The sequence below is a fragment of the Thermobia domestica genome, chromosome 10, assembly GCF_964235325.1.
Source record: "Thermobia domestica chromosome 10, izTheDome1.hap1.1, whole genome shotgun sequence".
Lineage (NCBI taxonomy): Eukaryota > Metazoa > Arthropoda > Insecta > Zygentoma > Lepismatidae > Thermobia > Thermobia domestica.
In genome coordinates this window covers 33,768,509-33,786,105 of record NC_137463.1, presented here as the reverse complement: position 1 = coordinate 33,786,105, position 17,597 = coordinate 33,768,509, and the positions used below count along the sequence as shown (strand labels likewise).

Here is a 17,597-nt window from a genome sequence, read left to right as displayed (position 1 = left end):
CAATCTTGCAGGCGAAATACAACGTCTCGGCTTTGTTTTTTTCTTATTTTACACCAAGATACACCTATGGTATCAAACCATGGTCAAAATATACTATAGATGGATTGGTGCTGCTTCTATGGTGGGCAATAGAAGGTGGTCACTCAAACAAAGCAAAAAGATTTGAGTTTGAAATTTTCAACGTGTTTTTTGCTAGACATTTGAAGGGCAAAATATATTGTTTCTTGTTTTGTGTAAGGCTCTTTGAGTAACGTATATTCATATTTTGTTTTATTCTCGTAACTCAAGTCGTTTCCAAGATATGAACATTTTTTGATTTTTGAATTTTCAACAATAACTTTGAAATTCGAAGAAATTTGTAGTTGATTTTATGCCGAAGTTATCTTTGGATATGAGGTATCTTTGGTATAAATATCACAGCAATCCGTGTAAAGACACTCTTCACCCCCTTTTTTCCGGCTATACCCTTTGTGCTAGTCAATGCATTTTACTGTACCGAAATGATCTTTAAGATCAACATTGAACAATTTTAAAAAGAAAACATTATTCACATTTATTTTTTTCTTGTATATAGTGGTGACTTTATTTATTTTAATATACAGTATAAGTTAAGAATTTTCCTTGAGTTAGGTGCAACTCAAGATACCTACTAATTATAATTTGTTTGAAAAAGAAACAAATTTCAATTTTTTGAAGTTTTGTGTTTGCATTAAATACTTTCTACATTATTTAATGCTTAAATAATGCCAATATATAACCAACTGGATATTCAAGTATGGCAAGTAGGAATGCCCTAGAGGAGTTGAGTCTGTCTTGTCTCAAAAACATATATGAAACTGAATCTTGTCTCAAAAAATATATCTCTTTCAATTGGAAAAGCTCTGTCGCACCTTGAACCTTGTAACTAAAAATTATGTCTCGCCTGGTAAGCAGGATTGTGTGAACATTATAATCCATACCCTTAAAAAATTCCTTTGTCATATTTAAGTATTTAGAGATGACCCCGCTGGTCTACTAGCTAGTTCGCGCACCTCTTTTGCACGAGGACCCGGATTCAATTCCAGATAGGAGCAGCGGAGCCGATTTCTATACAACTTTGGAGGGATTCAGGTATGAATGTTTCATTGTCATATAGGGTATCCAAGCAAAGATGCCGAGATTCTGGTGGACCCAAGCAAATTTGGTGCGAGGGGGAAGAGTTTTGGACCCAAAGGATTGGCACGCAGATCAAAGAGCCTTGAAATTTGAAGGCATTGCGGGGATTCGGTATCACGTTAAACTGTAGCTCCATGCCCCGTACAGACTTGATGCCGAAAAGAGATATTAAACTTATTGGCGTAACTAGAATATTTGCTAGAAGCGCCTTACTTCTGAGAATTGAAAGACCTTTTCAACGATCACAGTTTCAGCCTGCAGTCCAACAGTATTCTAAACCGGAGAGAGACCTGACCATCCCTGGTAACCCCCCTAGTTACAGCTATAGCTAAACTCCAACTAACCAACCAAGAAATAAAAGATGATAATGTGGTTACTACTCTGTTTTTAATTATTTTAAATGTATTGTAAACGTCATGAATTCAAGTAACTAATATTGTAACTAAATATCTGCATTTAAGTTTGTTTTAAGATAAATTGGACCAACATAAATAAGATTTAGATCCTAAATTTTCGCAGCTTATTCATTGCTTATTCATCTTAAAGAAACCTTTCTGCCATCTTTTGTCCTTGACGAAACGAAGATTTGTCGTTTCTGCCCTTGGTCATTGTCTTAAATAATAAATATGCTTCCTTTGTCTCCCTGTCATTGGCTCGCACGATAATGACTGGTATTATCTTGTAACTCATTTGCACTTCGCAAGAGGTGCACGTGAACCAGCACGAGAAGATAATACTGGTTAACGGTCCTCTTCTAATCAACGGACCTCGAAGAACTGAAGACTGAACGAGATTGCCAGAAAATGTAAGTAAATTTTTGGTTATTTATAATAATTTTAAAGTACTCAAATTCTTTTATTAATTTTCATAAACATTTTTATGCAAAAATAACTATATTTTAAGAAAGTGTCATTTTCTTCTTCTTCTTCTTCTTTAAACTGTAATTGTTCATGTAACTCTTGAAAATATTGCAGAATCAGAGCAAAGTAAAACTATAATGTTATTGGTCGCTTGAATGATTTGGAGTTTACCGTGCCATTCAACACCGAGACTATACAATACGTGCACTTACAGCTTAACGTGGGATTTGGACCACATGAACTTCTAGCGGGAATCGAACCTTGGTTTTCCACTTCAATGGCATACGTTAATCGTATAGCCACGAGAAAATTCCATTATTTTATTGTTCAGGTTTCTTTTAAGTTTACTTTCATGTAAATGAGAAAAATACAGGCCAGAAAAAGAAAGAGACAATGGTTAGCAGAAGCGGTTCAGCTATTTCTTCTAAACAAATGTTACAATTTCTGTAGTTTCTGTTCATATTAGGTTAGTTTAGTTTAGGTTAGATTAGTTTCGGTTAGGTTAGGTTAATTTATCTTAGTTTATATTAGTGTACGAGTCCAGCATAATTTTCGAAAAAAAAAATGATAGAATTTCGCTAATTTGTATTAATATTAGGTTAGTTTAGATTAGTTCAGATTAGTTTAGGTTAGTTTACTTTAGTTTAGGTTAGGTTAGATTTGGTTAGGTTATGTTAGGTCTAAGAGTAAATTTTGTATTTTTTTTTAACGTACAGTACATCTGGACCACTTGTGTTAAACATTTACCAAAGAAAGAAAGGCTAATCTGATTTTTTTCTTTTTTAAATATACGTAGTATATACTTAAGAGTGAATAAGGCGTTAGATAAAGTCATTCGAAAAATCGAACTCAGTTGATAGCCGTTATATGTCAGACATACAGACGCAGGGGTTTCAGTTTCCATCGTACATTGCACATCGCACCTACAGCTTGGGTATTGCTGCAGAGCATCGTGCATAAGCCCTATACTATACCCTGGCCGGCGAACGATGATTTCTGACAGCTCAGCTCGCGAGGACGACTGAGGAGTGCGGTGTTGCCATGTGCTTCTCGCGCAAGGGGAGAATCGTCTGCTTCCTCGTTGAGGGTGAGAGGGGGTGAGTGAAAGTTTGGCAATGTGCGGTGGTTACCATGGAGACGCGACAGGTTCTGAGCCTAAGGTTGGTTGACCTGCTGTCTTCTGCTCGCTCGCTGTGGCCTTGTGAAAAGCTGTCAGAAATCATCGTTCACCGGCCAGGGTATAAGTCACCAATTTCAATCCAGCATAGTCTCCGGTAATATTTATAATAGCATCTGATCCAGACAAAGAAAGTCAATCTTTAATGATGAATCAAGATTCACATTCTTTCTTTCTCAAAACAGTGATTAAGCAGACTCGTATTGACACTTCCAAAACAAAGTATGTGATGTCACGTTACAGTAATATGAAGACAGCGCAGTCAGAGCCCCATCTTGAATCTTTTATGAGTACTTCTTAAAATAAATTGAAACATGGATTCAAGACCAGGACGACACATTCATACGCACAAGAAATGTCGGAGTATAAAGGTTATTGATCTTTGACCAAGCCGTACAATGTTTCGACCAAAAGGGGACGCGATGGCTCAGTGGTAGAGCGTTCACCTTCGGTGCTTGGGGTCCCTGGTTCGATCCCAGCTCGCGCTGTGTGGATTTTGTGTGGACAAACACCGTGCTCATGGGTTTTATCGGGATTCTCCCACTTTCTTCATTACACCATTTCAATAATCTCTCATTATCACCGTCTCCTTTAGCCTAACTGGCATAAACGTGGGACGTAAAACTTAAAAGATTTCATTTCATTTTTCTTTTTTTTCGACCAGAAAGTAACTGCTGTGCCTACAGCATCTGATAGGTTTACCTAAGAAGCACTGATATTGTGTGGACCTGGCCAGGATGTGTCAAGATTTGCCCAATTACTTTTCGGTATGTAGTATATCTTACATAGTTCACCAGCTGTAGGCGCTGCCTTAAATAGTCATCAAAGGAAGCCTTAAGTAGTCATTGTATGTTTTATAATTGCGTTTACTCTATTGGTTTCAAAAAGGAGAAGAGAGCACAAACCCAACAATTGTAACATTCGATAAAAGATACCATTATGGTCACTCGAAGATAATAAATTTATTGTTTACATTAATTCGTTCAAGAATACTTGTGCGTCACATGTCGCAGTGAGAGAGCTATTTATTTGGCGAATCGTGACAAAAATAGATAACAATTATTAGTGACTACCAAAGGAGTTGTTGAATTAACGACAATAATGTACTATTTTTATGCATTTTCCGAGTCAATATACTTTTATCGAACTTTGTATTACCTGACCAGCAAACGAGTGCGGGCGGCCGGTTTTGGAACTAAAATACAAACAACAGTGTTTCTAACCTGATTACTTGTAATTAATCTATCACATTTATTTTTGTCCTGTTCATAATAAACCACTTCACGCATATGTTCAAGTTAAGACAAACACGGTTTCAAACACGGGAATCTGGCGGGGAACGAAGGGGACGCGTTCCCCCCAATATTTTGAAGTACAAAATATTCAATATTTTATTCTAATTTAATTTATATATTAACGACAGAATAACATATAAATACTATTATATTTATTTGGAATATAATATTCAGGTTGTAAAACGATTATAACAGAGTTCTTTATATACCTAAGTGAGTCCGTAAAGGTAAGCAGAAAGGTAAGAAATAGAATCGAATATTATACACAGTTTCGGCTAGGTAGTGCCATATAAATCACTTTCGTTTATGTCCTCCCCAAATTTTACATGCTAGAGACGCCAGTAGTTTCAAAAGTTATAGAAGTTATTTCCAGAACACTTTAGAGGTGTGCAAAAAAAAGTACATACACCCTCTATATTAATTTGGCAATAACTTGCGAATAAACCTCAGTATTCTACAAAGAAACACTACGAACTTCGTAGCATTAGAGTGTAAGGAATTCCTACTTCTTCTATTAACACAACCTCGAAGTTCATCTTTGCGAATCTAAGTTATACTTTGGCAACTGCGATTTCGTTGTTTAAAGCAAGTTCTACTGTGTAGAGGAAAGGGGGGCAAAGTGGATATATGAGGCAAAGCGAATAACGCAATTTACAGTCAACTGAAAACAGAGGGCAGGAAATGTTTGCCCCAGTTTATGACGTCACTAGTGAAAGAAGAGAAGGACGTTACTGCTTTGTGTGTACGTGTTGTTGTTTAGATGAGAAAAAGAAAAAAAGAAAATACGTATTTTGCTAAAAAATTCAAGACTAAGGATTTTGAAATATTTTCTTACTATTCCGCAGAATGTTTGCGAACACACTATGCATGGACAGGGTGGGATCTTACCTTTGTTATCATGTTTGAGAATTATCGTAAATACGTCGTTCATATGCTGTAGACAGTCTTTTGTCTCATGTGATAGTGTGGGGCAAAGAGAATAATTTTAGAAGGGGCAAAGCGAATAGCGATTCACTTTGCCCCAAGCATAATGCAGTACTGTTTTAGAACATCTGTTTGGCACTAAATGGGTACGTATACGTTGCAACACAGCTAATTTGAATATTGAAATTCATATTGAATTTGTTCCGTTAACATTCAAAATCACCAGAAGGAGACGGTAGTTACCAATGCAAGTTCTGTCATGAATATTATTCAGATCCACTTAATGAAGACTGGATTCAGTGTTCTCTTTGTCTGTCATGGTTTCACGAAAACTGTACCGATTATTATAAGGGACAAGACATTTACATTTGTGATCTGTGTAAACCAAGCGTGTGATGTGATATTATTTTCAGCCTTAAGCCTTATTATTGTTTTTTTTTTTTTTTTTTAATCTGTTTGCTGCTACGTAGATTGTACTCATTAGGGTTACTATAGATTGAAAGAAACTAGATACTAGATGCCTACTTGATAAGAAAAAAGACTTCTATGGACTTGAGCTTTTTAAACATATTTAGAGATTATGTGTATGCAAGCTTTGTCTAGACTTAATTCTATATTTAAATGTGTTAGGCTAATACTCACAAAATATTAAACATTTAATCTTCTGGTAGGTAAAGCAGTTCATTTAGGTGTCATTCTTTTATTATCTTAGACTGTGTACACATATATTGTTCTTCTATGCAATTTCTATTTTGCAAATCTGTATTAAACCCTGACTTTTAATGTATGAGTTTTTGCTTATTCACTTTGCCCCACTGTCATGATCCGCTTTGCCCGACCGGTGGGGCAAAGTGAATAAATTGCAGTAGTTCAGTAATTAAGCAATATCATTTATATATATGCAATCCTTGTTACTATTGTGTTTTTATTTGAAAGTTTAATAATCATAAAATATTTCCTCAAAATTTTGGTTTCCTAGTCTTAATTTCAGTTGCCATTTCAGGCCCTTGAAGTTAAGTGATCCGCTTTGCCCTCCTTTCCTATAGGTTTGAGATAAGACATATTCGAAATTGCGATCAAGTTGGGCCATGTAATCTCCGATCGACTGTCTAAGCAGTGTCTTGAGTAAGAAAATTCTTTTGCATTGAGATCATTTTCGGATGTGCTGCAAAAATCCGGTCAGAGAGAAACTAATAATCTTTCACCACCTCCGAAGGGGACTTGGATCCGCCCCTGATTGAGATGGTAGATAAAGATAACTGTCTGATGTCTAACCTGCCATTATTTAGCATGGTTTGGTAATTTTAAAAATCCAGTATTTCTGCCATATTTTGAAAACTTTATTTAAAAGAAATATACCCAATGTTACATTGGAGGCGATAGGAGAACGATTAAAGTTTAAAGTGGGGTTCCTGACAATTGAAGATTTCTTGTTCTTCCAAGGTATTGAACTCCAGTGAAATTTAGGAAAAAATGAATTATGTATTAAAAAAGAAATACAAAACATATTTTCAGGGTAACTCTTACAGGCATTATGTTATTATAAAATTAATGCTACTTCTCAAACTGATTAGAGTGTATAGATATGTATTTGAATAACAAAACCACTTTCATACGTTTCTCAAAGTATCAAGTTTGAAAAACAAAGTTTGTCCTTCACTGTTATTTCATTGCTCAAAGATACCGGTGATGAAACAATTGGCAGAAAATTACGCGGCCGCTTCTTTCATCAATTCATGAAAAAGGTGTGCCAATATTAGGTACCTAAGTTCATTATTAGCAAAAAAAAAAAAAAAAAAAAAAAACCTCTTGCAACCATACTTAGCACATTTTAATACTTAGACTTGAAATAAAAATACAGCTGTTTAAAGATGATTTGACTTGTCTTTGAATTTCATATGTGGACAACAATATAGGGCTTTTCAGATTAGGGATGGCCAGATCCGGATATTTTTGGATCCGGATATCCGGATCCACTTGGGTCCGGATATCCGGACACTGGATCCGGATCCGAGATTTCGGATCTTGGATCCGGATCCGAAAAAACGGATCTTGGATCCGGATCCGAAAAAACGGATCTTGGATCCGGATCCGAAATTTCGGATCTTAGATCCGGATCCGAAAAAACGGATCTTGGATCCGGATCCGAAATTTCGGATCTTATATCCGGATCCGAAAAACCGGATCTTGGATCCGGATCCGAAATCTTGGATCCGGATCCGAAATTTCGGATCTTGGATCCGGATTCGAAACTCCGTGTCAGAAAATTCGGGTGTTCCGAATCAGCAAAATTTTCGAAATTATTGACAAAGTGATTTTCATTCCTATGCTTAAAATAAGATTTTAAGACACTTTTGGTATCTGATCGTGTGACAGCCTTGCGTTCCCTTCATTCTGTTGATATTTGGTTTTCGTGCCTTAATATGTCACAATTACTCCAAATTTGATTGAGTAAAACTGTCGAGTTAGGTGAGAGCAATCTCATTGTCAGATTAGATTCTAGTGGAAATACTTGACCGAAAAGGTAGTAAATCTTTTTTAAAGCTGTCGTCCTGGTGGAAATTTGTCCTTTGTTTTCTGTAACACTAGTCAAATGCTGGGATGAAACCTTAGTCTCAAGCCCAAGCTTCTTCATTAGACTCTGGCTGCTTACTTTTCTAATTCTTTCTGAGTTATTGTGGTCACTGAATGAGGCCATTTCCTAGTCGTGATGGGCTAGGCCATTGCTAATAGAACAGCCCATAAAATATAGATCAAATCAAATTAAGGAGCAACTTCCTTTTCTTGCTCTTGATGAGCATTTTTTTCTTTCTTTAAAAATACGTTTCTCTGTGACCGTACCACTCCAGTTAGAATTAAGAATTGTAGTAGAGATGAAGTTCTAAATGGCAATTAATGTATCAAAATCAATGTATTAATGTACTGTATGTGTATAAAAAATACCATATGGAGCCTCGAGTAGTAACACGTATCTTTGTAATTAGTAATCCACTACTATTAACTCTGCATAGGTTGTATAAGGAGCTATATCATTCATGTAAACACATAGGCGGATGCAGGGGGAGGGCGAAAAGTCGTTTGCCCCTACCCAGCGCCACCATTAACAGTGTACTTTAGTAGTAATTTGTGGCAATTTCAGATCATCTAAGTAATTTTTCACTGCTAGCATCCCCAACCGCCCCCTAAGAATCCATCCGCCCCCTCCAAGAGTCCGTTCTGGATTCGCCCCTGCGCAAACATAATTTTATACAACTCATTCAAGAGTACATTTTGGTAGCTTTTTAAAATTTTTATCTTAAAGGATTGTCATTTCTCGTGGCTACTTATGCAATTTTGTCCACAGGCATACATGCAATTTCCAGTCATTACGCAAATACATTTATATACTTAATAGACCTCGGCTAGTTGGGGGCTTCGCTACTAGACCCCCGTTACTAGGGCCTCGCACCACAAAAGCCTCTAATCATAATCAATTTAAAAAGAAATGTCTGGGGATTTGCCCTTAGACCCTCTGATATCTCATTTGATCGGCCTATGACCTCGTACCTCGTAAACCTACAACCATACCGAATCTCAGTTCAAATATCAAATTGTATGTAATAACATTCCGGTATCCCGAGACATACCGAATTTCAGTGCGAGTACATGGGGCCTTTCCCCCCAGCCCACACATTTGCTCGGTCTACGGCCTCGCACATCATACGCCTGCAAACATAACGAATTTTTAAGGGGCCGCGGTGGCTCAGTGGTAGAGCGTTCACCTCCGGTGCTTGGGGTCCCTGTTTCGATCCCAGCTTGCACCGTGTGGACTTTGTGGTGGACAAACACCGTGCTCGTGGGTTTTCTCGGGGTTTTCCCGTTTCCTCCTACTTTCTTCATTTCATTTATTTCTCATAATCACCGTCTCCTTTAGCCTAACCGGCATAAACGTGGGATGTAAAACACAAGCATTTCATTTCACAAGATAACGAATTTTTGTTCAAATAACAAGTTTCATTTCTCTAACATTCCAGGATTCCGAGATATAAAAGTCTTTTCTCCCCGCCCCTTTACTTCCCTCTAAGACATACATAAAAAAACGCTTAAGTACATACCTAATTATTTCAAATGTAAAGTCCAAATACCAAATTCTATGCTCCTAACCTTCAGAGGTTCCCAGATATCGACATGTTATTATAATAATTACAATCCCCACCCTCTTTCCTTTCCATCTTTTTTCTTTTCCTTTTTACTAAAACGTCAAAAAACACTGAAACACATGTCAAATTATTTTCAATGAGAAGTGCAAATACCAAATTTCAAGTCTCTAACCTTAAAGGATATAACATATTATTGTATTAATATGTTAATTTTTTTCTCCCCACTTAATTTTTTCTCGCCCCTTTTCTTCCCTTCTGGGCCAAAAAAAAAAAAAAAAACGTTGAAATACGTATCTAATTATTTTAAGTGAGAAGTCCAAATACCAAATTCCATGTTTCTAACCCTTTCAGTTTCCTAGATATAGGCATATTATTATACTAATTGCAATAATTGCAATTACCACCCGTTCTTTTACTTTCTACATCTTCCCTGCCCCTTCTAATTTAAATATCAAAAAGCACTTTAACAAGCATCAAATTATTTTCAATGAGAAACCCAAATACCAAATTTGAAGTATCTAACGTCAAGAATCATCAATATTTTCCACCCCATTTCCCCCCTTCCTCGTCGAATTTTCCAAAGTCCTTCCTTAGTGGTATCCTACGTCACAAACCCTATAAACTGTCCAAATTTCAAGTTTGTAGCTTAAGCGATTTGGTCTGTACGGTGATCTGTCACTCACTCACTCAGTCACTCAGGACTTTGCCCTTTTTATATAGAGATATTTAAGATTTTATGGGAAAGCCATGGATTTTGTCCTAAGGCCGCCAGTGTCTTAGAAATGTAATAGCTTTGCTATAAACTTTAAGCAATCAACTGACTGATCTGCGTCTATATGTATTATGTAAAATACCGCTTATGATATTTATTTTGCTCGTAATAAAAAAAAATAGAAATGATGACGAAAATTCAAAGACATCCATGATTTTAGCGTAATGCTGCAGGAGTTCAGATCATTGAATTAATCATAAGAGCCGATTGTATAAGATAGACTACATTAAATTCCAATGTGGCACAAAGAAAATATGCAGCATTACTATGCAGTTTTTCAACGTTATAACTCATTCTGAAAATATTATCATAGGTCTCACAAACAATCGAATTTTAATCCTAACTCGATTAATATATAACAAAAGGCAGATCTATACAACTACTGACTTCAGATGAAAGTGGCATACTTGTAGTACGTTTAAAGATATACTAAAGACTAAATGATGGGGTGTGCGGAACAATGGTCTAACCCGAAAAATGTGAAAATGAGATTTTGATGTAATCTTTTGTCATTTAAATTGAATTGTCTTCCCACTGAGTTAGATAAAATTCACCTAGTCAATTTTATACATATGGATATTTTAGTTCTGGGTCTCAATCTAAGGCCTAAAATATTCAAAACAGGAGTATGAATCTGAACTTCGAAATTTCGGGTGTGGATCCAGGAACCGGATATCCGGATCCGGATCCAATATTCAAAACTTCGGATCCGGATCCAAGATCCGAAATTCCGGATCCGGATCCAAGATGCGAAACTTCGGATCCGGATCCAAGATCCGAAATTTCGGATCTGGATCCGAGATCCGAAATTTCGGATCCGGATCCGAGATCCGGATCTTATAGGATCCGGATCCGGATATCCGAGATCCGGATCCGTCTGGCCATCCCTATTTCAGATACAGGGGGGTGAGGGGCAGGTTTTGTTAAACAAGACCGTACATCTGATATGCAACTTGTGCTTACGGGCTAAACTTAGTCCTCTAAAGTTAATCGACAAATCATTATGTATTACAGGCACAAAGATAACACTAGGCTCCCAAGTTTTAAAATTATATTGTGTGTGAAAACAGACAGTAGAATTAATTCTTTGTCGCCTGAGACCTACCTGTAAAGTCTGAAAGAAATTTAGAGGGAGTTCAAGGAAAATTTCTGCACTCACAAATAAAAATTGAGAGTTTATCATGTGTTGAAGCAATGATACGCTTACATTATCCATACGCTGATGTTTTATCAATACTTTTATCCCACATTTACCAAAAGGCTGGATTACAATAATAATCCTAAAAGAAAGATGCATTGTAATCAGATTTTACATGCCAATGCCGAAAGGCAAGTTATCCAATCCCATAGCCCTTTAAGAAATGAAAGAAAAATTTCTTCTTCACCTTTTTCCACAAAGGGTTCACATTCATCGAAAAAATGAAATGAAATTTTAGTTTAACGTCCCATTATTATACTCTTTATGCTAGAGACGACAGATGATTAGTGAAAGATTGTAAAATTAATTTTTGAGCTCACTCGGATTTCAACCTAGAACCACGTACAACAAAGGCACATACGCTAGCCAATAGACCAACGTAGAGGACTTCCACAGTTCTCGAGTGGAAAGGTATTGGAATTCTTCCTTGGCTAAAACTCGAGAAAATAATTTACCAACCGATAAACATACATTTAAAACAAACACAAGCATCGCGAGCCTTAACTTGATTTAAACTTACAGTCACAAGGTATTGCGCAAGTCTCTAAGCTATCAACCTAATTAATCTTTTAGTCACTGGCATCGTTATTCCTGTGTTTTCAGGTTATTTCTGTCTTATAATGAAATCAAATAAAACGTAATTTTTATACAATCTGCCTAATACATGGTAGAAACTCAATTGCGTGCTATGTTGTTCTTAAATTGTTAATTTCCATGCATATGTCATTATCCACAATACATCTGCATTACTGCAGGAATAACCATTCCTGCATTTAATAACAACTATATAATTTATAGCGTTCTTATTAAGCGAAACAGATAAGGTTACTTATAACATGTAAACTGCAACTTTTAGAAATCGTTGGATACACTGCAAAGTGACGCTCTGCGCTCTCCTGTCCCACAGCGCTTACCTAGAAACTGATGTAAACACAACAGCAGCGACCTCCTCGAAAAACCGCACTAATATCCTGGTCAGGTAATACTGTATATTGTTAGAACAAATAGGCAGAGGCGCAAACACAGAGGGTGGGGTGTCCACCATTTTTAAATCTCCAAGCTTCGTAATTCGACAGACATTGTACAGTTCCTTAATAAAATATGCTTGCTTCAGCAGAGAGATGATTGGTGTATCCTAAAGATTTGACCTTACACTTCATCTCAGTGGCGTAGCCAGAAACTCATCAAGGGAAACATACACGCAAGTATTATATATATATACTGGCGGATCCCCCTTGACGCTCAGGTATACACTGGATAAAATGGGCCTCAATCCTGCTTTACACTGGATAAAGCGATAAACTATAGTTTAGCCCCTCCCTTTATCATATCCTGGATCCGCCACTGTATATATATATATATATATACAGTGGCGTATTTAAGGGGATTCCGGTCTTAAGCCCTCCCCCGAAATCTTACTTACTATAGTAAAGTATATGAAATATCTTGCTGAATTTTCACATTTTCAGGCAAAGCCCCCCCAAAAGTTAGCAAAGCCCCCCCGAAACAAAATCGTAAATACGCCACTGTATATATATATTTCCATAAATCACATCTGTGCAAGAAAAAAACGGTGACCAACTCTCTGATCTGGGTACTGGATTTAGACCTGAAACTTCGTATTCTCCCCATAACATATAACAAAGCAATATATAGAAGTCATTATACGTAGGCCTATATATTCAAATGGAAAGGTCAGAAATACAGTATAACCTACGCGTTTGAAGCCAATAACTGGATACGTAAGGCCCGAATCAACACACCATAGAATATACTTCAGAACCCTCCTCCCACTCAAACAAAATGGCTCTTGTGTTGTAAATTACAATGACTAAATTGTCGTCTTCAGTGGATTCAGCATTCAGTCGTGGCTATACAAAATGTTATTTAATGCACATTTGTGCGGCAGTCGTTCGAAAAGATAGAAGTGTATTATAATGCAATACAGAAACGCCCACATAAGAATTTTCTAGTATAATAAGTCAATTTGTTCAACAATATATAAGTATCCCAATCAAATAGTAGAGAAAGTCAAATATGTGGCTCCACCCTTCTAAGCGCAGGCACTAATTCGAGCATGACCACTATTGTGGGCAGTAATGTGAGCCATATGGCTGGCTAGGATAATCAGTTCAGTTCTTATCGGTTTTCTTTAGTTACACTTTATTGAAAAAATAATGAAATTTGCTAGATAGAGGGAAATCCTAAAATCCTTTTCACTACTGATCTACGTCCGGTCAGATGGCACTCGTTCAATTGGCTGATGCGTGGTCATCCCCAAGGGCGCCGATTTCTCTATAAATTGGGGGGGGGGCATTCAGATGCAGAAGATATATATATATGAAGATTTTAAGACAAATTGCACTCAAATTATGACAAATATTCTGCACTCATAAATACAATAGGGGGCACATGAGCTTTGGGGGCCCCGGCCCCCTCGGTCCCCCAGGATCGGCGCCCTTGGTCATCCCGTCACCTAACAGGTGAAGTATTCCTGGCTTTCTGAACCGGAGTTAGATACCTTTTAATTCAGATAGTCCGCCAATTGTCTCATGATGCTGAATGAACATATGATAATTTTAATGATCCCACCGGGAGTAAGGAATCCTGCAAGTCGAAATCGTCGCGCATGTATTGCTGAGCTCCTGCTTATATATGCTACAGATAAAGAAATTGAAGAGGTGAAGAATACTGCATATAACTATGTTGAAATCTTATGTAGGGTTAAATATGAAGCTTTTGGTAAGGTTTTAAACATGACTACACAGTGCTTTTCATACTGATAAATTATAAGAAGGGTAAGATAGTCGTTGAACCGAACAAAGAAGCTCCCGCTGTGCAAAGCTATGGAACACAGCCTCTGTTACCGCCGAGCTGTTACCAGCTGAGCTCGACCAGTGCCGGATTTACGTATAAGCTAAACAAGCTACAGCTTAGGGCCCCACTCGCTTGAAGGCCCAAAAACTTTAAAGAAAATGCTGATTGTAAGGTAATTTACAAATAACAACAAAAAGCAAATAAGATAAAACGCACGTACAACAATAGTGCTTTGTATGTTATGTACTAGGTACGGATGCATTCGAGTCGAGTCGAGTCGAGATTTAAGCCTGTCTCGACTCGTCTCGAGAAAATGTTGTCTCGACTCGTGTCTCGACTCGAAAATATGTTTCTGTCTCGACTCGACAGTCTCTGTCTCGACTCGTGTCTCGACTCGACTCGAATTCGAGTCGAGACGTCTCGAGATTCGGGTCGAGACAAAATGTACGAGTTAAAATATACCCACACATCAGCCAGACCATCATGACTACCTACCTAATTGTCAGTATGTCGACTTTTGGCATGGATAAAAACGGCGACACGTCTTGGCATACACGCAATGATCCTTGATAGGTCGCTGGAGAGAGCTGGCACCACATGTGCTCACTCAGTCACCTAATTCCCGTAAATTTCGGGAAGGGGGGCGATGTGTTCTGACGTCACGTTCAATCACATCCCACAAGGGACATCACTCAAATGTCCGGCTCCAATTTCAACGAAACTTTTTTTGCTGATAGAAGGCATGTATGCACCATTACTTGTGATGACAAATTTTTGCCATGGTGCATGTTTTCTATTTTTTTTTTAATAACTTTTAAGAGTTGTGATGTGGTTATTAGAGATTACTATAGAAGTCCCTTACTAACCTTTGTAAACGGAGCGTTAATGAAGAAAAGTGAAGAAAAACCATGTGGATACATATAAGTCCTCGGGGGAAGTCGTATGGTAGATATGACCTTGATGGCAGCCATCTTGAAATCCGCCATTTTGAATTAAGGTCAAGTTTTCAAAATGGGAATAGGGTAATATGATACATAATTTCGGGCTAGAATTTAATTAGAAAAATAATGGTGAGGTTAGTTTTAAGATACACGTATTTGGGGGAAAGTTACAGGCATATTAATTGTTTTTACATACTGTGTGCGTAAGTCCCTTCTTACTTTCGTCTCAAGACCTGTAAATCGATCGCAACGGCAGAGCCCGGTTTTGCACTAGTGTTTAGAAATCTTTAAACTCACTTGAGGCAATATTTGTGGATTATTGTATTGTATTTTGCCTTTAATTAAATTTGAACCCACTTCATGATCTTGTGTAAAGTATCACTAAAAGAGAATTTCTGTTTTTATGGAGAACGTAAGCATAGCAATTATAAAAGGTGAGTAAGGTCCGTATGTATTTATAAGAAAGTTTATTTTACGAGTCTTTTGTGGTTCCGCCAACCTATTCTTTAGTTGTTGTTTTTTTTTCAATCTCTTACCACTATTCTTTAATACTTATAAAATTTTATTTATTGTAAAAGCACTGGCGAGATATTTCTTATCGCCCACTAAAATTATGGTGGAGCTCCTTCGTGGCTAACGGTTAGCATACTTGCCTTTGGCGTGGGAAACCTGGGCTTGATTCCCGGTGGGAGTTCATGTAATTCGGATTCCACGTTAATCAGCAGGTCCACGTCTCACATAGCCTCGCTGCTGAACGGGACGTTAAACTCAGAATCAATTCAACTCAAAATTATGGTTTTGACTTTATTATGATGTCATTAGTTTAAACGCCCAACTGCCCAGTAATTATAAACATTGACTACATTATAAAATTGTAATTTGTGACGACTAAAATATCAGAAATTAAAGATTATTCTTTGGGTTTTGGAACATTTTGAAAAACGTGAAAAACTGGTACTGCACCGATACAACACACCTTTTGGATTTGTCATTGTGTAAAGTGATACAAACTAAAGAAGAATTACAACTTTATGAAATTGTATTAGGACTTATTATTTAGAAATAAACACCAAATAAGTGTAATAGTTCATATCCGTATCAAATACCAAGTTTATGATGAATCAACTACACAAAGTAGGATCCAAAAACGCTCATTGCAATTTGTTCCATCCTTCAGTCGAACCAGGAACTGAAACATAAAGAGTGACATTTTCTTTTTAAAGATACTTTCTCCAGCTAAGTATTGTGAAGGTTTATGTCAGTAGAAGGAATTGCATTCCATTATACAAGCGCAATTTCACAACTTTATGTACACACTAGCAGCGTTCACCCCGCTTCGCTGGGGTCACCCCGGAACGCAATAAACCTTGTTAATTAGATAATTTTTACTTTTTCGCTTTCAAGTGATATGATAAAAACCATAGTAGATTGCAGTAAATGTTAACATTATATCGCCTGTCATTTATGTTAACCCGCCGAGTGACACGGTCATGCGGGTTGCATATAAATACGTTTATTTTTACCTATGATGAACTAACAAAGGATTTGTACGTTATGGACACTTGAATGGTCAATTATCTCAAGACACTGGTAATTGAAAATTAAAGTGATATGATAAAAACCATCTAGGGTCCAAATCCTAATAACCCCCCAAAAATGAAAGAAATTGGTTCAGCCGTATTAGCGTGATGAGGGAACAAAGGATTTGTGCGTTCTCTTTTATATATAAGATTACTAAATATCGAACACCCTTGTCCATATGATTAGCGTACGCGTCTTTGGTGTGGGAGACCTAGGTTTGATTTCCGATGGGAACTCCTGTGGTTCTGAACCCACGTTAATTTGTAAGTTCACGTCTCATATAGCCTTGATGCTGAAAGGGACACTAAACTCTAATCTAATACTAAATACAAATATTTAAAGAAAAATGATGACGCACCAAGATGACGTGAATTTGGCTATCAAATCCATTTTGTGTTTTCAGTTATTTTCTAGTAGTATTTTTTCTAGGCATCCTTTCAAAAGACAGTGATGCAAATTTCGTAACTGCGAATTCCTGTTAGAAGCCATGAAATTATCCGATTAGATGCAAAATTTCCCGTCCACTAAAATAGATACCGTAAATTTACAATATCTAACAATAAATAATTTTGAAAGATATCGCTTTCGAGGGAAAAAATGAAGTGAAATCTTTGAGTTTTACGTCCCACGGTTATGCCGGTTAGGCTAAAGGAGAGGGGTGATGATGAGAAATTAGTGAAATCGTGGAATGAAGAAAGTGGGAGGAACGGAAGAACCCCAAGGAAACCCACGCACACG

General features: G+C 37.1%; 1 protein-coding gene across 2 annotated transcripts in view; it reads left to right on the top strand.

The window, feature by feature from the left end:
* The first annotated feature begins 1,820 nt into the window (after positions 1–1,820).
* LOC145662422 (alpha-L-fucosidase-like) overlaps positions 1,821–17,597 on the top strand; it is a 77,424-nt gene continuing 61,647 nt past the window's right edge. The window contains exon 1 of one of the 2 annotated variants that reach the window (XM_081727981.1): positions 1,821–1,960. The gene's annotated coding sequence lies outside the window, so the exon portion shown is untranslated. The remainder of the gene's footprint in view (positions 1,961–17,597) is intronic. The other variant, XM_081727983.1, reaches the window with a different exon arrangement.